Source organism: Nelumbo lutea, chromosome 3, assembly GCF_056320005.1.
Source record: "Nelumbo lutea isolate HS-2025 chromosome 3, American lotus-T2T, whole genome shotgun sequence".
NCBI classification, from domain to species: Eukaryota; Viridiplantae; Streptophyta; class Magnoliopsida; order Proteales; family Nelumbonaceae; genus Nelumbo; species Nelumbo lutea.
The window spans coordinates 96962238-96984480 of NC_142686.1; the positions used below are offsets into that span (position 1 = coordinate 96962238).

The 22243-nt window shown below is 40.3% G+C and overlaps 1 pseudogene across 1 annotated transcript; it reads left to right on the forward strand.

Annotated features, from left to right (window-relative positions):
• The first annotated feature begins 9008 nt into the window (after positions 1-9008).
• LOC148867050 (UDP-glycosyltransferase 83A1 pseudogene) lies at positions 9009-11942 on the forward strand (annotated as a pseudogene). The gene is made up of 5 exons (XR_016109495.1): positions 9009-9365; positions 9498-9640; positions 10134-10625; positions 10706-11132; positions 11176-11942. The product of XR_016109495.1 is annotated as a UDP-glycosyltransferase 83A1 pseudogene (transcript).
• The last annotated feature ends 10301 nt before the right edge of the window (positions 11943-22243 follow it).

The window sequence follows — 22243 nt, forward strand, 5'->3', positions numbered from 1 at the left end:
ATCCTATTTCTGATAGTTCTTGGGTAAGCCCTGTGCAAGTTGTGCCCAAGAAAGCGGGTATGACTGTTGTTCTAAATGAGAAAAATGAATTCATCCCTACTAGAACCATCACCGGATGGCGTGTGTATTGACTATAGAAAATTAAATAAAGCCACCCGGAAGGACCATTTCTCTTTCCCATTTATGAACCAAATGTTGGAGAGGCTAGCCGGGCATGAGTATTATTGCTTCTTGGATGGATATTCAGGGTATAACCAGATACCAATTGCACCAGATGATCAAGAAAAGACCACTTTTACTTGCCCATATGGAACCTTTGCATACCGAAGGATGCCCTTAGGGTTATGCAATGCCCCAACAACCTTTCAGCGATGTATGATGTCTATATTTTCTAATATGGTTGAAAATTTTATTGAGATCTTTATGGATGATTTTTCAGTTTTTGGCTCTTCGTTTGATGCATGTTTGAATAATCTGGAATAGGTGCTTACTAGATGCAAAGAAACACATCTTGTGTTGAATTGGGAGAAATGTCATTTTATGGTGCAAGAAGGCATAGTGCTTGGACACAAGATCTCTCAAAGAGGTATAGAAGTCGACAAGGCCAAGGTGGAGGCAATTTAAAAACTGCCACCCCCAACATCTGTTCATTCGTTGAGAAGTTTCTTAGGACATGTCGGATTCTATAGGAGGTTTATTAAGGATTTCTCAAAAATTGCCAAGCCATTATCTACCTTGCTTCAAAAAGAAGTGACTTTTGAATTTTCAACTAAATGCCTTCATGCTTTCAACATCTTGAAAGACAAATTGATCCATGCACCTATCATGGTAGCACCAGATTGGACCCTCCCATTTGAATTAATGTGTGATGTGAGTGATTCTGCTATAGGAGCTATTTTAGGACAAAGAATGAACAAACATTTTCAGCCAATTTACTATGCTAGCAGAACCTTGACTAGACCCCAACTCAATTACATCACCACAGAAAAGGAGCTGCTAGCAGTAATATTTGCACTTGACAAGTTTCGTTCATATCTGATATTATCCAAGGTTGTTGTCTACATAGATCACTCAGCATTAAGGCACTTGCTAACCAAGCAAAACTCAAAACCAAGATTGATCAGGTGGATCCTTTTATTGCAAGAGTTTGACATTGAGATTAGAGACATGAAGGGTGCTGCAAACCTAGCTGCTGACCATCTCTCCCGGTTGGACAAGGTAAGCTCAAAAGAGGAGATAACCAACAACATTCAAGAAGAATTTCCGGATGAGCAGCTGTACTCAATACAAAAATACTCATATCCTTGGTATGTTGATTTTGCTAATTATCTAGCTACACAAGTCCTTCCTCTTAACCTTTCATATCAACAGAAAAAGAAATTCCTTTCTGATGTAAAATACTATTTGTGGGAGGAACTCTTTTTGTATAAATTGTGTGTAGATCAGATCATAAGGAGATGTGTCCCTAAGGAGGAGATGGAGTCGGTACTCCAATTTTGCCATGATAAAGAAGCAGGAGGTCATTTTGGAGCTAGCTGCACTGCAGCCAAGGTTTTGCAATCAGGTTTTTATTGGCCCACACTTTTCAAAGATGCCCATAGGTATGTGTCCACATGTGACAAATGCCAAAGATCGGGAAACATTTTCCGACGGAATGAAATGCTCATTTCCAATATTTTGATATGTGAAATCTTTGATGTTTGGGGTATAGATTTCATGGGACCTTTCCCGAATTCTTTTGGGAATAAGTACATCCTCGTTGCAGTTGACTATGTATCCAAATGGGTAGAAGCCATGGCTTTACCCACAAATGACTCAAGAAGGGTGGTACACTTCCTAAAAAAGCTATTCTCCCGATTTGGCACTCCGCGAATTATAATTAGTGATAGGGGAACTCACTTCTGCAATAACCAATTTGAAAGGTTAATGCAGAAATATGGAATTATACATAAATTAGCTACCCCTTATCACCCTCAAACTAGTGGCCAAGTGGAGTTGGCTAATAGGGAACTCAAAAGAATTCTGGAAAAGACCATAGCATCTGTCAGAAAAGATTGGTCCATCAAATTAGATGATGCATTATGGGCATACAGAACTGCATTTAAGACACCCATTGGCATTTCCCCCTACAGATTGGTCTTTGGTAAAGCATGCCATTTACCAGTTGAATTAGAACACAAGGCCTATTGGGCTCTTAAATTCTTAAATTTTGACATTCAGGCCACAGGAGCTAAAAGGTGGTTGCAATTGAATGAATTGGATGAATTCAGACTTGCCACCTATGAGAATGCCAAAGTTTATAAAGAAATAATAAAAAACTGGCATGATAAGAACTTGCTGAGACGGGACTTTTATGTAGGCCAACATGTATTGTTATATAATTCCCATCTCCGCTTGTTTCCAGGTAAGCTAAGATCCAGGTGGTCTGGACCCTTTACCATTTCACAGGTTTTTCCCCATGGGGCTATAGAACTCACCCACCCAGTTTAGGGCACGTTTAAAGTAAATGGTCAGCGCCTGAAACCATATTTAATGGGCGGTACTGTACCCCCTCCATCCACTGTTTATCTTGATAACCAATATTCTTTTATGCTTGCTCATGAACAGGTTAAGGCATCTTTTTGTCATTTATCTTTTTAGAATATTAGTTAGTAAAATAAAGTTCTTTTTCTCAAAATTCCAATTCTTTAAGGACTCAGTTCATCCATTTCTTTTCTTCAGTTTGCTCTAGCAAGTTTGGTTCCCTAACACTATGAACATTGAGGACAATGTTCATCTTAAGTGTGGAGGAGTGAGCCCAAGGCTAGGGTATGGGGGCTGAAACCATACACCTCATTCACCCCAACACACATATGCAGGCAATGACATAACCTAAAAAAAAAAAGACTGGAACTCCTCAAGTTCATTACTATCTATTTGATGATTTTTAAGAAAGATTTCAATAAGTTGAGGGAGACTGTTGTACTTATTAAGTTTTTATTTTTGTGAATGACCCAATTTGATATATGCATGAGAAAAGGGGAGCTGAATATGCCTTTCAACATGACTAGCCCTAACTATCTTCATGTGTATGGAAGCCCTTGATTTCATGGTTAATGATCAATAGAGCTAGTGCACATCTGAAGTGCTGATTCTTGAGGTTCAATAATTGCAAAGAAGGACAAAAGCCCAAATTGACTCCGCTATTTTGAGCTGAATAGTAAAACTAGTAGCTCAGAATATGAGTCCTATTTACCTACCTCAAGTAAGTGACCAGTGTGAGATGGAGCATAAGATGCACTCACACAAAAAAAAAGTAAAAAATAGAGAAAAGTGTGTGAGATGGAGCATAAAATGCGCTCACACCGGAAAAAAAGAAGAAGAAAAGGGTGAGATGGAGCATAAGATGCACTCACCCTTAGAAATAAGTAATTGTGATGACAACTGAGGTTCAAAGGGGCACTCTAAAGTTGAACTCTCATTGAGATTTAGTTACAGATGTGAAACGTAGTGAAATTTGATTATTAACCTTGACAATTAATGAGCTGATTTATATAAGAATTAGGAGTGAAGGCTAGACTATGATGAAATTCATATTTATATAAGAGCTGAGCACTTACAAAAGTTCCCTGACTACTCAATGCATTTCTATCTTAAAAAGTTCACCAGGTAAATGGTAAGAACAAAAGGGGGAATGTTCAGTTTATGGCTGATGTCTTTGCTTGAGGACAAGCAAAAGCTTAAGTGTGGGGGTATTTGATGAACCTACAATTTATCTAAAATTTTTGAGGACTTTAGCATGGATTTTTATGCCAGTTTTATTAATTTTTGCCTTAATTTAGCTTAATGCTAAGAATAAGTTTCAGGGGTAATTAATCCAAGAAAATGAAGGAAAAATGCAAGAAAAGATGGTTCAAAAAGACCAAATCCAGCCTAGCCCGGTTGTGGAAGCAAGAGAGAGCACTTCGGACAAGAAGAGCAAGTGGATTCCTTAAGAAAACCCAAGAAAAGAAAGCCTAACTAAGAGTAGAATTCGGCCCAGCAAGGAAGGCCCATTCTCAGCCCAAAAGAGCAGCTCAATGTATAGCTATCATGTGCTAAGAGAGAGCCTAAGTGCAGCCCAAATAGCAGCCCTTAGGAAACTTTCAAGAGAGCTCTAGAAAGCTCAAGAAAGGGGTGTAATACACCCCATTCTAGAGGCTTCAAGAAGGGGCAAGAGCCCCCTTGAAAAACTATTTAAGGAGGCCTCTAGGAGGGGGGAGAGGTGTTCAATTGCTTGAGAGGAAGGCTCTCCCACTCTTAGAGGTTCGGCCACCTTGAGAGAAGAGAAGAGAAGAAGGTTAGGCGCAAGGAAGAAGAAGAAGAAGGGTTGAAGGAAGTTCAAGACAAGCAAACTAGAAGAGAAGGTGAGTTCGAAATCGGGGGTTTGTGATTCAAAGATCATTTGTAATAACTCAATTGTAGTTTCATTCTCCTTTAATTTGAATTCTATTTCTTTGTTATATTTTCTTTCTTCTTTCTCCTTCTTCCATTCTTCCTTGATGTATTTCAGCTTGTAAAATTTCAATTCAACAATCTAATTCTTTTTTATTCATTCGAATGGTCATGAATTGTACTTGGAGTTTCTTGAATAAGGGTGTTTTTGTAGATTAATTCCGCCAACTAACCTTCAAAACTCAGATCTGAATTCTCAGATCTGAGATTGCAAGATCTGAATTGCTTGAAAGGGAATTCAGATCTGCAATTTTCAGATTGACCGAATGGATCTAAAGCTTGGAATTCCTAGAGTGCTTAAGAGAGACTCTAAGAATTCAGATCTACTATTCAAGAACTGAATTGGATGCAAGATTAGAGATAACTTGCACAATTCAGTTTTGAATTGATGCCTTAGAAGTGTTTGAAAAAATGCATGCATGGGGATTAGATTCTTGTTAGAGATAGAAAAATTGTCACTCATGCATAGGATGAACATGTGCTTGAGAGAGGCTGTTCATGACCTTGGGGTTTCACCAAACCAAGGCTCAATTATGATTTATTCGAATGATCCAAATTGATAGATTGCTGAATTTTGATATTGAAATTTACTGCTTACTCTTCTAACCTGATTTGAAGACAATTGGATCAATGATTTAGATAGATTTTAATTTAGGATTTTTAGCTTTCATTAAAGTTTTGATTTATTTGTTAATGAGATAAGAAGTACTCAATTTAGTATTGATACTTGTTTCCTAAATCCTTGTGGAAATGATACTTCACTCACTACTTTATTACTTGAATGGCTAGTGCACTTGCTTGTATCACAATGAGCCACACATCAGCCTGCTGCTGGACTTGAGGGCATCCTTACCGTGCTCCCCTCGCCGACCTGTTTTATTATTATCATTGTTATTATTATGTGCAAAGTTCCTTAGATATCAGCGATGGATGAGCTCCTCTATCTCGTCGTAGAGGTTCTTACAATTTTTGGTACTTTGACCGTGATCTCTATGAAAACTACAGTACAAGTTTTTATTTCTCTCATTGGGATTCCCTCTCAAACGGGGTGGCCACTTCACATACGGGGTGTCCTTGATCGGCATCAGGATTTCGGCCCGCTTCGCGTTCAATTTGGTGTAATCAGTTCGGTCCGCTACTGGAGCTCAGAACGACTGACCCGGCTTTGCCCCCCGAGCTGTGTCTTTTTTCTTCAGGTTGTCCCCTTGACTGGAAGGCTCCCCTTCCCTTTTTTTCTTCTCGGGCGCGCCTTTGCCCTTCTGGTTGATCTCTTCCTCCGTGGCTATAAACATGTCCGTGAGTTTAAGGAATCCAGTTATGGTCATCGGTTGGTTGACAACCATGTGCCATTTGAACTCTATATGCATCACGCCTTTCTTGGCTACTGCGAGGTGCACGGCGGGGTCCAGGCGGGGTATCTGCATGAATGCATCATTGAACCACTTGATATAGCCTCAGATGGACTATCCCTCTCTCTGCACTATGTTGAGGAGGATTTCTTCAGTTCGCAGGCACCGCTTGCTGGTAATGAAGTGAGACGTGAAGGCTTGCACGAACTGTGCCCAACTTCTCATTGATCCGGGTTCCAGGTTCCAGTACTAGGTGCGGGCTGCTCCTCTGAAAGTGGTGGAGAAGGCCACACACATGCACAACTCACTAGCTCTCGTCAGGTGCATCTACAACTAGAAGGCATCTACGTGGTCATTTGGGTCAAATGACCCGTCATACTTTTCAAGAGGGGGGAGCTTGAAGTCTTTAGGCATTGAGACTGCTAGGAGTTCGGAAGACAGGGGGGATGGAACTGAAAGGAGGGGAGCCTTAGCTTTGCTCGAGCTTACCTCTTCTCTGCCTCCAAGCTCAAGTAAATTGTGGGTGGCAGATCGGAGAGCTTGGCGGTGAAGTCCCTGCTTCTTGGTGGGCTCGGCGTTCGTGTTGCTCACCTCTGTGCTGTCAGGGATGGTTTGTGCAGGAAGAAGCTCGGACCGTTGGTGATGGCTGCGGACAGAGGGATCCTGCTTGAAGTCTGCAGCCAGGATCTCAAACCAGTTCTCCAGGAGTGGGGTTTCAAACTTTGATTGTTGAGGTGATGTAGACCTGGCGAGCTGGGGTCCTCTCGATCTGACCGCCCACGGCGAGACCGGGGTGGCCGGTCTTTCTTGTCTGCCGCGGGAGGAGGCCTAGCCCTTAGGAGGGTTTTGGGAGGCTTCTCCTTGGCGAGAAGGGCGTTCGTCCTGATGGCGAGACCCAGCTCACTATGAGGCTGGGTGTCGAGGCGGGAGATGTGGCTGCTTAAGCTGAGGTTGAGGTAGCTAGGGGAACTGTTGTTGGTAGTGGTACTGGGAGAAGTGGTGCAGCACTTGCTACTGATAGAGCTGGTGTTGCTGGAGCTGCTACACTTGGGCTTGCATGGCCCGCATGCACTACATCGAGTCATCGAGCTAGCTTTGGCTAGTCGCCAGAGGAACGACAGTCAGTTCAGCAAAGGTCGTTTCTACAGAGGAAGGAAGGGGAACACCCACAGGCGTCGTTGCTCGCGACACATTCAGGCTAGGGACTTCGTCCACCGAGAGGGGAATGGTGAACTGCCCTATGCAAACCGTGGGAACCTGGGGTTGTTCCCTGGAGTTATCCATCTCCATGCTTCATCCAACGTTGCTTGAGGAAGCCATGAGTGTTGAGTTTTCATAGAAGAAGGGACTGTGAAGTTTTAGAGGAAGGCTTTTAGAAGCGTTTCCCACAGATGGCGCCAAATGATGGTGCACAATCCGGTCACTCCTAGCTGGCACTTCCGTGGCTCCTGAAAGGTACCTGAGATGGAGAAGAAGAAGAATCCTCGGGGGCTTGCTCGGCAGGAACACTCCGATGCTTAAGTTAGTATTCTGTAGGAGAAGCAAGGAGAAGATGAAGGCTAAGAGTGCAGATAGCGCGAGAGTAGAAGATTGTGCCTCTCTTCCTTGATAATAAGCTCCTTATAACAGAAATCCGTTGCATCCGGCCCACTGGCCTCTGACAGGGCAGGTATAACTGCCACTGTCAGCCTGCTGCAGCCATTACTGGTAGGGTCTCAGGTGGCATGCGCAGGGCCGTCATCGTAGGGTACGTGCCTGTCAAGTGTGAGGCACCCCCTAAAGGTGGCAGGCACGACGCTGTCTGACGAGGGATATGTCTGCTACCCCCAGATTTGTCGGGTACTGTGGTCGGACAGGAGATCCTCCTAAGATATGCCGGGCTACCCTGTGCCGGGCTATCTTGTAAGCGACAAGCTGCCTGTGGCAGTCTAACCCGAGCTGTATAGCTCGAGCTGCCTAGCCCGAGGTGTCTTCACCTCGGGTATCTATAAGTGAATCGGTGTGTTCTTGTCTGGGAGTGGCCTGAGCTCCACTAGGAGGAGCTCGGATATTAGGAGAGGTTAGGGGGCTTCGAGCTCGGAGGCAGCTCGGGGGACCTTAGCCCTAGGGAGGAGGTGTAGGCCAGGCGGCTCGTTTGCAAGCTAAAGTTGCCTTCGGGTATTCCTTCAAGGTAGCTCGGGGAACTTGGAGCTCGCGTTGTGGCGAGCTTCTCCTGTTGCGGGCTACGATGTAGCGAGCTGCTTTATGGGCCCGTCACTAGGCTATAATGCTAAGTTTTTGCTCGCACTAAATCAGTGTCCACGTGTCATCGTTTCATAGGTTTGGTCAAACCGTCCTCCATCAGTTGGAAAGGGAGAGAGTGAGAGTGACTAGCGATGGCAGAGTCCGGTGAATGTCGAGAGGAAGTGGAATGCTTCTAATGAGAAGCTAACGGCATAAAGGATAGACTCCGTTCAATTCATTTCACACGTATTAAGTCGACGCACGAATCAAAAGACGCGTGGCGCATCCTCATGCTGCACGAACGGTGCGCGTATATAACGTGCCTGGACTGAAGCCAAACTCGTTTGTAATGACCCCAAGGATTCATGAATGGGAAACAGGGCTGCACCGGTAGCTCAGGGAACTTGGAGCTCGCGTTGTGACGAGCTTCTCCTGTTGCGGGCTACGATGTAGCGAGCTGCTTTATGGGCCCGTCACTAGGCTATAATGCTGAGTTGTTGCCCGCACTAAATCAGTGTCCACATGTCATCGTTTCATAGGTCTGTTCCAACCGTCCTCCATCAGTTGGAAAGGGAGAGAGTGAGAGTGACTAGCGATGGCAGAGTCCGGTGAATGTCGAGAGGAAGTGGAATGCTTCTAATGAGAATCTAACGGCATAAAGGATAGACTCCGTTCAATTCATTTCACACGTATTAAGTCAACGCACGAATCAAAAGACGCGTGGTGCATCCTCGTGCTGCACGAACGGTGCGCGTATATAACGTGCCTGGACTGAAGCCGAACTCGTTTGTAATGACCCCAAGGATTCATGAATGGGAAACAGGGCTGCACCGGTAAACACCCCCGCCCCCCCCCCCCCCCCCCCCCACCTCCACCCACCGAACTCTCTTTTGCTCTTTCTTTCTCTCCCCTCCACCTCTCCGTCATCATTGCAACCTACCCAGAAGCAGAGCCACCGTCCCATTTATTTCTAGAAACTGCTCAAAAGAAAAACCTATATCGGACGCAAAGCAACCGAAATAACAGTCCGGATCAGGTAGGTAAGCACGTCTCTTGCTTCAAAGATAAACAGAGTACGATGGGTATTGGGCAACTGTCTATTTGATCGGTTAGTTTGTTACACACTCGAAGCACGTCTGGTTTTCCATTTCAGAAAAATCTACACATACAAAATGAATGAGTTGAAATCACTCCCACGGAGAGAGATCCAAACAATTTCTCGACAGTAATTCCTGGCAAGAGAGCACAGTGTGATGCCCCGACACATATACATAATGAATGGCAACAGTCATTCGAATATCTCCCTTACACGTTGTATAAGTATAACAAATATCTCTCTCTCTCTCTCTCTCTCTCTCTCTCTCTCTCTCTCTCTCTCTCTCCCCTTTTCATCTTGGTTATTTCTTAATTTCTTTCACTCTTTCCAAACTAATGTACCAGTGTTTGCACCAGCTTTGCAGGATTCTCCTCTTTACTCGTTCAAGTAGTTAGTTATAGACTGGATCATATTTGAAAGAGGTTTCGGTTGATTCATCTGAGCATTGTAGAAAGGAATTCATTGGGAAAACACTTTTTCTCTGGTTTAGCTTCAACTGGTAAGAACCCCAGGAAATTAAAACTGTCCCTACTACAATTTAGATTTTCTTATGCTTTCAATTTTTCAGTGAAACACATTTTTTGTTCAGTTTTTTATGTCTAATTATTGCCCATTTTTTATATGTATTAGGGTAAAATAAACTATATATTAGTTATTAGAAACAGACACATTTACACATGGCTCGAGCCCAACAGCAGGCTTATTCCACCAAACCCATATAGCCTTCTGAGCAATAACATGAGCCCCAATAGCATGAGATCTAGATTTATAAACAAAAGAGACACAGATAAATGTAAAATATCATAGTATGTAGATGGATAAGTTTATTGTTGGGAATTTAGATAAGTTTAATTTTGGGTTGTTGTGTTAAAGATGAGAATCAATTAGAGAGTAGAGATGGGATAAGAGTCACAGTAGAGTAAGGATTTCTCAGTCTTGAATCCACAAATATTGATCGGGATCTTTGTATTGGGTCCTGAGTACACTTCCAGATACATACATCTCCATGGCAAAGAAAGCACATGTGGTAGTTATACCAGCCTCAGTACAGGGCCATGTCACGCCTCTCACGGAGTTGTCTCAGAGCCTGGCTATTCGTGGGATCAGGGTTATATTTGTTATTGAAGAATCAGTGAAAGAAAGAGTAATGGCCGCATTTCCCAATAAGGGTAGCATGCACAGCCTCATTCGTCTGGCTTCTATCCCGGATGGGGCGAAATTCGGAGATGACACCAAAGAAATTGATGCTGCCAGAAAGGTAATGCCGGGTTATTTAGAGAACTTGATTAGGAAGATCAATGAAGAATCAGACAACAACAACAAGATCAATTGTTTCATCGCATCAGCAGCATTAAAGTGGGCGATGGAAGTTGCTGAGAAGATGGGAATCAAACGAGCAGCGTTTAGCACAACCTCGGTCGGAGTTCTAGCCTTGTTACTTCACATTCCTAAGCTTATTCAGGCTGGAATCATTAATGAAAGCGGTAAGATTTATGCTTCTAGCTAGTCCACTACAATAGTTTAGCTTTTGGAGTATTGAAATATAATTGAACTTTGTTTACAGGAACTGCTTTGAAGAATGAGATGATTCAGTTGTCTCCAAACGCGCCAGCCATTAGCACAGCTGATTTGTTGTGGAACTGCACAGAGGATCCAACCATGCAAAGTATCATTTTCAAAGAAGCATTGGATACGAAAAGTGTTACCAAACTTTGTGACGGATTCTTTGCAACTCATTTTACGAGCTGGAGCCATGGTTCTGTGACTTGATTCCCAACAGTCTTCCTGTAGGTCCACTGCTTTCAAACGTCATACCTGGGGGAACAATCGGAAGTCTCTGGCAGAAGGATTCCACCTGCATAAGCTGGCTAGACCAGCAACCTGCCCGCTCCGTCATTTATGTTGCCTTTGGAAGCTTTGCAACATTCAGCCAGCGCCAATTTGATGAACTAGCAGCTGGGCTCCAGCTTGCGTCTGGGCCATTCTTATGGGTTATTTGGCCAGATTTCATGAACGGGTCTTACAGAAACCGAGATGATTAGGGATGGTGTAGCTCATTGTGGAAAGATAGTGAGTTGGGCTCCTCAACAAAAAGTTCTGGGTCACCCTTTTTTTGCCTGTTTCATAAGCCATTGTGGTTGGAACTCGATAGTGGGTGATTTAAGCATGGGGGTTCCCTTTCTATGTTGGCCTCAGTTTTCCGATCAGTTCTTTAACAAACACTTGATTTGTGACGTTTGGAGGGTTGGTTTAGATTTGGAGGTAGACGAAAATAACTTGGTATCAAGAGACGAAATCAAGTGTAAGGTGAAGAAATTGCTTGGTGATGATAGAATAAAAGCAAAGGCTTCGGAGTTGAAAGAAATGTCTTGGAAGGCCGGCAACCAAGGTGGCACTTCTTTCAGTAACCTTGAAGACTTTGTTGAACAGATCAAGTGTTTGATGTAAGGATCCATTTGGTTCGCAGTTGGAATTGGAATCACAATCGAAATCAAAACCCTTTGGAATCAGAATCGGTATGATCCATTCCCATAGTCCATTTAGTTCAAACAGGAATGGGAATGGAAATGAGAGTCAACAGGAATGACATTTCATTCCAAAGGGATGGACAGGGGATGGTTATTCCCTCAAATGGGGATGCCATTCCAGAAAAAATGAGAATGGAATTCCAATTCCGCCCAATCAAACAGTCTGAAATGGAATAGTCCATTCCGATTCTGATTCCAGACCCTTATTCTCGTGCGAACCAAACAGGACTTAAGTTATTTGAGTGGTACTTGGACGGTTGGACTTGATTTCAATTTTACAGGTTTACTCATTAATAGACCAATCTGACACGGAGTAATTAAGCACTCACTAAATGTCATGAGTAAGCAGTCAATATAGGCAAACATTTATTTGTGGTGCATTCTATGGAAATTGTTGCAACATATTAAGGATGCTCATGGATCTCCTACCATAGGAAGATCATTCTCTACTAAAACGGAAATGCTAGAACAGGAGAGTAGTTCATTCTGTTTTTTTCGATATAATAAGTAGTTTAGTGTTTCCTCGTTGTTTCTCCTTTCCCAATATCATTCCTTTCCATTCTTATTTGATTCTTTGTATATAAAATCAGTGTAAAATGGCTTTTTGGATTGAGTGGGTGAATACAATTCTTTTTTCCACCATTTTTGTTGGGAGAATCACGAAATCAATCAAACTCTAACCAAGTTCTAAAACAACGGAAATAATATTTTTTCTCCCTCTTTGTGTGAATCTGTTAGGAAACAATTTAGTAGAGCTTAAAACCAAAAACAAGCACACAATAACACAACCAAATTTACGTGGAAAAACCTTTCCGGTGTGGGAAGGAAAATACCATGGTCACCAAGAACTTCCACTATCAAGAAAGTAATTGTACAGGGGTTCTCTCTAGATAAAACTAGAGGCATACAATCAGCAAATCATCAAGAAAATATATTCCTTAGAAACGAACAAATATCTCAAGATAATGGAGAAATCTCACCCAAAATAGAGGTACTATTCACGGACTCAGATCTCACAAACCAGTGAGTCAAACCAGATCTCCACCGTTCTGATTGAAGAACCTTAAGTCACAAACATGCCTGCAAATTTTCAGCTCAATCGGACTACAAACGACTTTCGATCGAAGCACAAGATGAAAACTGTGCAGGCTAGAATTTGAAAAGTCTACTCCTTTTCTCTCTCTCTGTTTTACCTGAGATTTTGTTCCTCTTTTTTTCTTTTCTTCTTCTAATCTCCCAGCAGCCAACCCCACTAAAAAATGTTATTTTTTTAACTATTTTCATTTGGGAAAAAATACCCTCATCCATGGGCTCAGAAATACCACATGGGCTTCTTGGGCCATCCTCCACATAAGAGGGAAACCCAACAAATCTCCCCCTTTCCCGACTAGGTGGAGGGATTCGCCATCCCGGCGACCAAACGACAAGCCTCAAGTTTTTCTCTTGGTAATGATTTTGTTAACGTATCAGAGCCATTATCATCTGTGTGAATTTTCTCAAGTTCAAGTAATTTGTTGTTTAGAGTATCTCTTATCCAATGATACTACACATCGATACGCTTTGACCTTGCATGAAATGCTGAGTTCTTAGCCAAGTGAATAATACTCTGGTTATCACAGAATATGACATACTTCTATTGCTTGAAACCAAGCTCTCTCATGAACTGCTTCATCCATAACAATTCTTTACAAGCTTCTGCTGCTGCAATAAACTCCGCCTCTGATGTAGAAAGAGCAATACACTTCTACAACCTTGACTGCCACAAAACAGCTCCACCAGAGAAAGTAATCAGATAACCTGAAGTAGACTTGTGAGAATCCTCATCTCCTGCCATATCTGAATCTGTGTATCCAACTAACACTAGTTTACCACTGCCAAAACTAAGTGTTAAATTGGAAGTACCTCGAAGATATCTCATTATCCACTTTATTGCATCCTAATGCTTTCTTCCTGGATTCGAAAGGAAACGACTAACAACTCCAACTGCATGAGCTATGTCTGACTTTCTACATACCATTGCATACATCAAACTTCCTACTACTGAGGCATATGAAACATTTTCCATATCTTCCTTCTCTTTATCTATTGAAGGGCCTTGATCTAATCTTAACTTAAAGTGGTTAGATAAAGGAGAAAAAAACACTTTAGCTTTATCCATAGGGAACCTTTCAAGTACCTTGTTAATGCACCATTCCTGTGACATGTACAACTTTTTCCTTTTCCTGTCTCGACAAATTCGAATACCAAGAATTTGTTTTGCTAGTCCCAAGTCCTTCATGGAAAATGACTTACTTAACTACTTCTTCAGATTCTCAATCCTTAAAGAATTTCTGCCAACAATCAACATGTCATCAACGTAAAGTAATAAGATAATAAAATCATCATCAGAGAATTTTTGTCCAAAAACACAGTGATAAGAAGTTGTCTTCTTATAGCCATACTCCCCCATAACTAACTCAAACTTCTTATACCATTGTCTAGGTGCTTGTTTCAAACCGTAAAGGTTTTTCTTCAACCAGCAAACATAACTCTCTTTTCCTTTCACCTCGAAACCCTCTGGTTGCTCCATAAAGATCTCTTCCTCTAATTCACCATGAAGAAAGGCAATTTTCACATCTATCTACTCAATCTCTAAATCCAAGCTAGTTGTTAAGCCTAAAACAACACGTATGGAAGACATTTTCACAACAGGAGAGAAAATTTCATCAAAATCAATACATTTTCTCTGACTGAATCCCTTGACAACCAATATGGATTTGCATCGTGGTTGTGAAGTATGTTCTTCTTGCTTCACCCTGTAGACCCACTTGTTCTTCAAAGCTCTCTTACAGGCAACTTTACCAGCTCAAACGTATGATTTTCATACAAATATTGCATCTCATCTTCCATAGCACCAACCCAATGTGCCATGTTTTCATCTTCTATGGCTTCTGCATAACATTGAGGCTCTCCCTCATCTGTCAATAATACATACTCATTTGGATCATACCGAGTGGAAAGATGTCGATCTCTAGTAGACCTTCTGAGTGGAATTTCTGGTTCTGGCAACTGATCAATAGTCTAATGATCTACATCACCAATACCCTGTTGATCATCCTAAGTATTTTCCGTCTATACTGATAAAGGAATCGGATCCAAGTCAATCAAATCATCACTATATTGATGGACTATTTTTTCTGTCTTCTCAACATCTTGTATAGTCTGATCTTCTATAAACTCGACATCACGGCTCCTAACTAGCTTCTTCTCAACTGGATTATATAATCTGTACCCAAATTCATCTAGACTATAATCAACAAAGATGCATTGTCGTGTCTTCACATCAAGCTTAGACCTCTCATCTTTTGGGATGTGCACAAATGCCTTGCAATCGAAAACATGCAGATGATCATAAGAAACATCTTTGCCAATCCAAACTCTGTTTGGAATATCAAACTGAAAAGGAACATATGGTGTGAGATTAAGAACATGTACAATTGTATTCAAAGCCTCACCCCAGAAAGATCTTGGCAACTGAGCCTGTGAAAGAAGACATCTTACTCTTTCAACTAGAGCCTTGTTCATTCTCTCAACTAAACCATTCAACTGAGGAGTCTTGGGATATGTCTTTTGATGTCGAATGCCTTAATACCTGCAGTACTCATCAAAATGACCTAAATACTCTCCCCCATTATCTGTTCTGATGCATCGCAATTTCTTCACAGTTTGCCGCTCAATTAGAGCCTGAAACTACTTGAACACATCTAACACTTGATCTTTGCTCTTCAAAGTGTACACCCATAACTTTCTTGAAAAGTCATCTATGAAGATCACAAAATAACAGGCACCACCTAGAGTTCTTGTCTTCATAGGACCACACACATCTGAATGTACTAGATCAAGTATACCGCATTTTCTTGAAGAAGGGGAGATGCTGAAAGAAACCCTATTCTGCTTCTCTGCCAAGCAACGAGTACACTTTTCCAAATGTGGATCATTCATACCAAAAAGAAAATTCTTCTTAGCCAATACTGTCAAGCCTTTCTCGCTTATGTGAGCAAGTCTTTTATGCCACAACTCTGATGTAAGCTTATCTTTCACAACATTAATAGCGTCTTGTGAAAGTCCTGCTTGCAGTATATACAAGCTAGAATGCTTGTTTCCACGAGCAACAATCATAGAACCTCTAGTAAGCTTCCACTGTCCATTACTGAAAGTGTTGCAATATCCTTCATCATCAAGTTTACCTATAGAGATCAAATTCAAACGAATATCAAGAATATGTTTTACCCCTCTAAGAAGTAGCTTCGTGCCATTGTTCATATCCAAGCACACATCTCAAATACCAATGACTTTGGCCAAGCCATTATTGCCCATCTCTACTGTACCAAAGTCACCTGCCATGTAGGATGTAAAGAAGTCCTTTCGAGATGTGGCATGAATGGAGGCTCCACTATCAATAACCCAACTGGTCTCATGACATGCAACATTGACAACATCACTATCATAAACAGCAAGAAAGTCTTCAGTAGAAGTGGTAGCAACTCTATCATTTTCCTTGTTATCACCAGCCTCTTGTACTTTGCCTTTCCTCTTGTTCTCCCGTTTCAACTATCTACAATATTTCTTGATGTATCCTTTCATGCTGCAGTGATGACACTCAACATTAGCAAACCTGTTGGACTTACTTCTTCCTTTATCTTTGTTCCTGAAATCTTTGCTCTTACTCCGCCCTCTTCTTTTTGTAACCAAAATCTCTAACTACTAAGAAGACCCATGTGACGCTTCTTCATTTAAAATACTACTCTTAGCCAAATCCATATTGATTATACCATTCGCAGTTGGGTTACTCAGTGACATTCCAAATGTCTCCCAAGAGTCTGGCAATGTACCCAGTAGACACAACCCCTAAATCTCATCATCAAACTTGATACCCATTCCAACTAGCTGAGTGATTATACCTTGGAACGCATTCAAGTGATTTGTCAATGGATTTTCATTTCGATACCTCAAAGCCATCAACTACTTGATGAGAATCATTTTATTATTTCCCGTTTTTCAAGCATACAACTCTTCAAGTTTATTCTAGAGTGTCTATGCATGTGTTTCTCCACTAATATGATTCAAAACATTATCATCTACCCACTGCCTTATATACCCACAAACTTGTCAATGTAACAAGGTCCATTGTTCCTCAGACATATTTTTTGGCTTCTCAGTGGCAAACACCGGTAAATGAAATTGTTTAACATAAAGGAGATCTTCCATTTTTCCTTTCCAAGTATAGTAATTTGCACCATTCAAAGTAATCATTCTACTCAAATTAGCTTCCATATTCAACACAAGATATTCAATAACAACAACCACAAGCTCTGATACCACTTTGTTGGGAGAATCACGAAATCAAGCAAACTCTAACCAAGTTCTAAAATAGCAGAAATAATATTTTTTCTCCCTTTTTGTGTGAATCTGTTAGGAAACAATTTAGTAGAGCTTAAAACCAAAAACAAGCACACAAGAACACAACCAAATTTACGTGGAAAAACCTTACCGGTGTGGGAAGGAAAAAACCATGGTCACCAAGAACTTCCACTATCAAGAAAGTAATTGTACAAGGGTTCTCTCTAGATAAAACTAGAGACATATAATCAGCAAATCATCAAGAAAATACATTCCTTGGAAACTAACAAATATCTCAAGATAATGGAGAAATCTCACCCAAAATACTTAAACTGAGGTAGGGCATTTAAAGAAATGCGATTAAATATTCAAAATGACTTTTCATATGTTTTACTCTTTTATTTTTTATTTTCAAATTAATGTGCATGTCATATACCCTTCCACCACTACTTTCAAAATTCAAAACTGCAATGGCTAATTTGCAATACAATTTATGAGTTCAAGCCTTGATTTTGTGACTTGATTCCCATAAACAAGCAACCTGCTCAGTCAAATTACATTCCACATAGATATATAAATTTGCAGATCATCAGATGGGCACCTCAGAAGGTCTTGGCGTACTCTTCGATTGCTTGCTTCTTGACTCATGGTTTATAACTTGGAATTCCAGTATAGAGATGGGGCTTTCCTTTCTCTTTTGGTTTTACTACACCAATCACTTTATTTTCAAGAACCACATTTGTGGCATCGGGAACAATATTGGTTTAGAGTCCAATTTAGCAGAGATATAACAATGGGATTGTGTCTAAAGCTCAGTTTGGAAGGAGTATAAATACAAATATGTAGAGTGCAAAACCTTGTATTTTGTATTATTTTGAATGTATTTGCACTCTACATATTTGTATTTGTACTCCTTCCAAACTGATCTAAAGGCATGAAACTACAACAAAAAAGTGGAGAAACTGCTCTTAGGTTTAAGGTATAAAAGCAAAATCTTTAGGGCTAAGTGGATAAACTGTTTTGCATTATATATATTTATAGGGAAATTCAATTCCACTTTAGTATCCTAAACTTTGGGGGTATTGTCAAGTTAATACCTAAACTTTCAAAAAATGTCAAGTTGGTTCCTGCCATTAACCAATCATCAGTTATCTGTTGAAAATGTCACAATTACCCTTCAAAAGAAGACACTGTTCATTGTCTTCTACCTTGAGACTGAACCGGTTGAGGTGTTTGAGATTCTAGACTAATGAAGCCATTATTTTCTACCTTCAGATCTGAAACACATTCTTGTCTAGTTATTTCTTTGCTTTTAGTTATTGTTTCCCTCTATTATATTTCATGTTTTTCTCTCTTTTTCTTTGAAGATAACTGGTTCAGTCTCAAGGTAGAAGACAATGAACAGTGTCTTCTATTGAAAAATAGTTGACATTTTCTGCAGATAACTGATGATTGGTTAACGGTAGGGACTAAATTGACACTTTTTGAAATTTTAAGTACTGCAGTGACACATTCGAAAGTTCAGGTACTAATTTGACACTACCCCCAAAGTTCAAAGTACTAAAGTGGAATTTTCCTATATTTATATTTACACTCTTCTCAAACTAAGCCTAGAGTTCAAAGAGATGGCTTTGAAGATAAAGTGCAACTTCTTTCAAGAAATGTGACAACTAATTCGTCTAACAAATCAAATGCTATGAACCTCCAAATATGTCCCATATCAAGCATGGAAATTAAACATTCAAAGGCTTTAATGTATGAACTTGGCCTAGCTTGTTTGAAGTGCAATTTCATGTGCACTAGCGCAAAAGCATGGAAGCTCAGTTTGGGAGTACAAATACAAATATGTATATTACAAATATATATAAAATAATACAGATATAAATACAAATATGTACATTACAAAATACATGGTTGTGCACTAGTGCACATGATATGTACATTACAAATATATATAAAATAATACAAAATACAAGGTTGTGCACTCTACATATTTGTGTTTATACTCCTTCCAAATTGAGCTGGAAGTACAAATGATTTGAATGCAAATTCTGATTAATTTTTCTTTCAGGTTTTGCCCCTTACATTGAAAAATGAAAGGGTAAATCTCTTAAACTACCCCTACTATTCATGAAATTGACAAACTGTACCCTTAATTGTTTACATATTGTCTCAAAATATCCTTACTATTTTTAAAAATTGGCATCACCATTAATTGCTAACGGAAAGAAACAAAACATCGAATTTTCCTACCACTATTCCTCAAATTTCAAAATAAAACCCAACCGATGGACAATGGCCATGGAAAGAGCCTACCATCTAGAAGCTCAACCTTCCCTGTCGCCGAAACTAATTCCTTCCAACAATAGCAAGAGCAGACCCTTTGATTCTTCCTAGTTGAAGTTGAAGCATTCTAGGGCTTATGAACCAATAATCCGGGGAGAACAAAGGGGAAGAAGAGAGAAAGAGGGTGTTAGATAGAGAGAGGAAAGAGAGATAGAGAACAGCATCGATGACTGAGGTGCCACAACCGAAACTGATACTGAGATTGGAGAAAAAACTCTCGACTTTGCCTTGTTACTCGATCCATTGATCTCTTTTGAATCTAAACCGGTGAGGGTACTGGCGCACTTGTCTCACTGGTGAAGTTGAAGCCTGATAGTGAAACTAAAGGGAACGAGGGGAGAGAGAGAGAGAGAGAGAGAGAGAGAGAAGGAGGTGAAGAGAGAAAGAGATGGAGGGAGAGATAACGGATGTGGCGAGGTCTGTCACTGCTACAACTTGCAACAACAGTAGCAGCAATGGTGGTTGTGATGACATCTCCGGTTGTTGGATCTGAAACAAGGGCGAGAGGGAGAAAGAACAAAGGTAATGAAGGGAGAGAGAGAGAGAGAGAGAGAGAGAGCAAAGGGGACAAAGAGAGAAAGAAAGGGAGGGAGAGGGTCGGATGTGGAGAGGTCCACTGCTGCTGCAACCTGAAACAATGGCAATGATGAAACAGGGACGAGAGAGAGAGAACAAAGGAATGGGGAGAGAGAGAACAAAGGGGACAGGGAGAGAGAGAGAGAGTGGTCAAAGATGATGATGATTTCTGAATTTTAGAGCTGGAACAGAGCCAAGATGTTGTCGTTCAACGATTTCTATAAGTTTAATGGTGGGTAACTGGATTTTGTTAGTTCAATGATTTTGTTAGTTTAAACTACTAATTCACGGTTGAATTTCTAACCCCGTAGTATACATATGGATATATTGAAACCATTGAAACCGAACGGAGAAAGGAGAGAGAGAGCAGAGACAGAGGGGAAGGTTTGAGAATGGAGAGAGAAAGAGGGGGGCTCATGGGATGAGGGTAACATTGGGTTTTGAAAAAAAAAATGTATAAGTAACGTGGGGTCACATGTGCACAAATCATAACGGAGCATTAACAGATGCTAACGGTAGGGGTAGAGCTAGTCAAATGTTAGAAATAGTAGCGGGTAGTATTAGACAATATGTAAATAGTAAGGGTACAGTTTGTCAATTTCGTGAATATTAGGGGTAGTTTAAGAGATCTACCCAAAATGAAATGAAATAAAACTTGAAGCAAAGTAAAATGAACTTGGTTATTTTCTAGAGGGAGGGGATTCCTTTTATCTTGTTTGTCAAAAAACGGCTTCAAGGCCCAAGAAGATCAGTTACAATTAGGAGTGGATTTGAGCTGAGTCGAGCCGAATACTATGAGGCTCGAGCCCAGATCGCCAAGGTTGTATGAGGTTCGAGCTCTAGCTCGAGCTCGACTCGAGTCAAAAACTCATAAGAGCTCGACTCAGCTCGAGCTCAATTTGAGGAAAAATATTTTATAAAAATAAAAAGTTATATATAAAAATATTTTTTATTTGATATTTAGAAATTAAGAATTATAATATATATATATATATTCGAGCTCAGCTCACGAGCCAAGCTCTATTAGGCTCGAGCTCAACTCATTTATTAATCGAGCTTGTAAATTGGGCTTGAGCTCAGCTCGAAGCTCGGTTGAAACTAAGCTGAGTCGAGCTCGAGTAGCTCGTGAAAAGCTCAGCTTGTTGCCACCCCTAGTTACAATGGACTATAATACCATTTTAATGATGGTAATGGTGGGTTATAATACCACAGTCTGGAATATAATTACAATGAGATATGGATTTGTATAACAATTTAATTTGTAGAATTTACTCGTTCATCCTCTAACTTGATTGGTATTTGTGATTTTTGGAGAACTCAACACTCCCAACTCCATTCATCTTGCTCTAGTAAATATTATGAACAATATCTTCTGAGTCAATCTCTTTTATTTAAGGGTAAGTGAGCATTGCATGGGAACATGTAACTTATAAGTATATCTATTGAACATCATAAGTTTTTGACCTCTCTCTATCCATTCTTTCATTAAAAAGGTAGCCAACCCTGTATACTTAGTTTTCTCCAAGCCAACTCCTTTCAAAACCAATTATGTTTGATTTGACAAAAAATAAGAGAAACAGAAAGTTAAGGGAATGTTATAACACAACCTTATATCTAAAGCATCTCTCCATGTGATATATTATATGTTGCTTGTTCATAATTATTTTATTACATCCATATCTTATATTTGGAGATGTGGAGCCAAGGTAGCAAATGGCTCCATTTGAGAGACCAGTTTGGGCAGCTTGAGCATTGGATGAACTAGAAGTCAGCTAAAAGATAGCCTATTTCATGTTCTACTCAATCTAACCCAAAATTATCATGCATCCTTATTCATTTGGTGGATATATAGATTAGAATATTGAGATTAAAGAATCTCACCACCATATGGAAATCATTGCTTGGTACCGAAGTATGATTCAAGAATTAATTAATAAGGCTTAGTTCATTTGATACATTTATTGTAAATGAATAAAAGTACATTATTGTTTCATGTTGATATTGGTATGTTTTTGTGACCCTTAAACTGGACACTTATGAGACTCGTGTTAGTTTAGAATGTTCTTAACCATTGGATAAACTTGTAGATTTTATCTTGACAAGGCTAACATTGATGTGCTACCAAAGAAGTTGGGGCAACTTGTCTCAATTGCAAGGATGCAATGTGTGTTTGGATGAAACACTGAATCCGGACCATTTTCCAATTATGCCCTATACCTTGGAGATTGATGGGCAAAACTGAAAAATTAAACATAACCCCTAGACTTGATTAC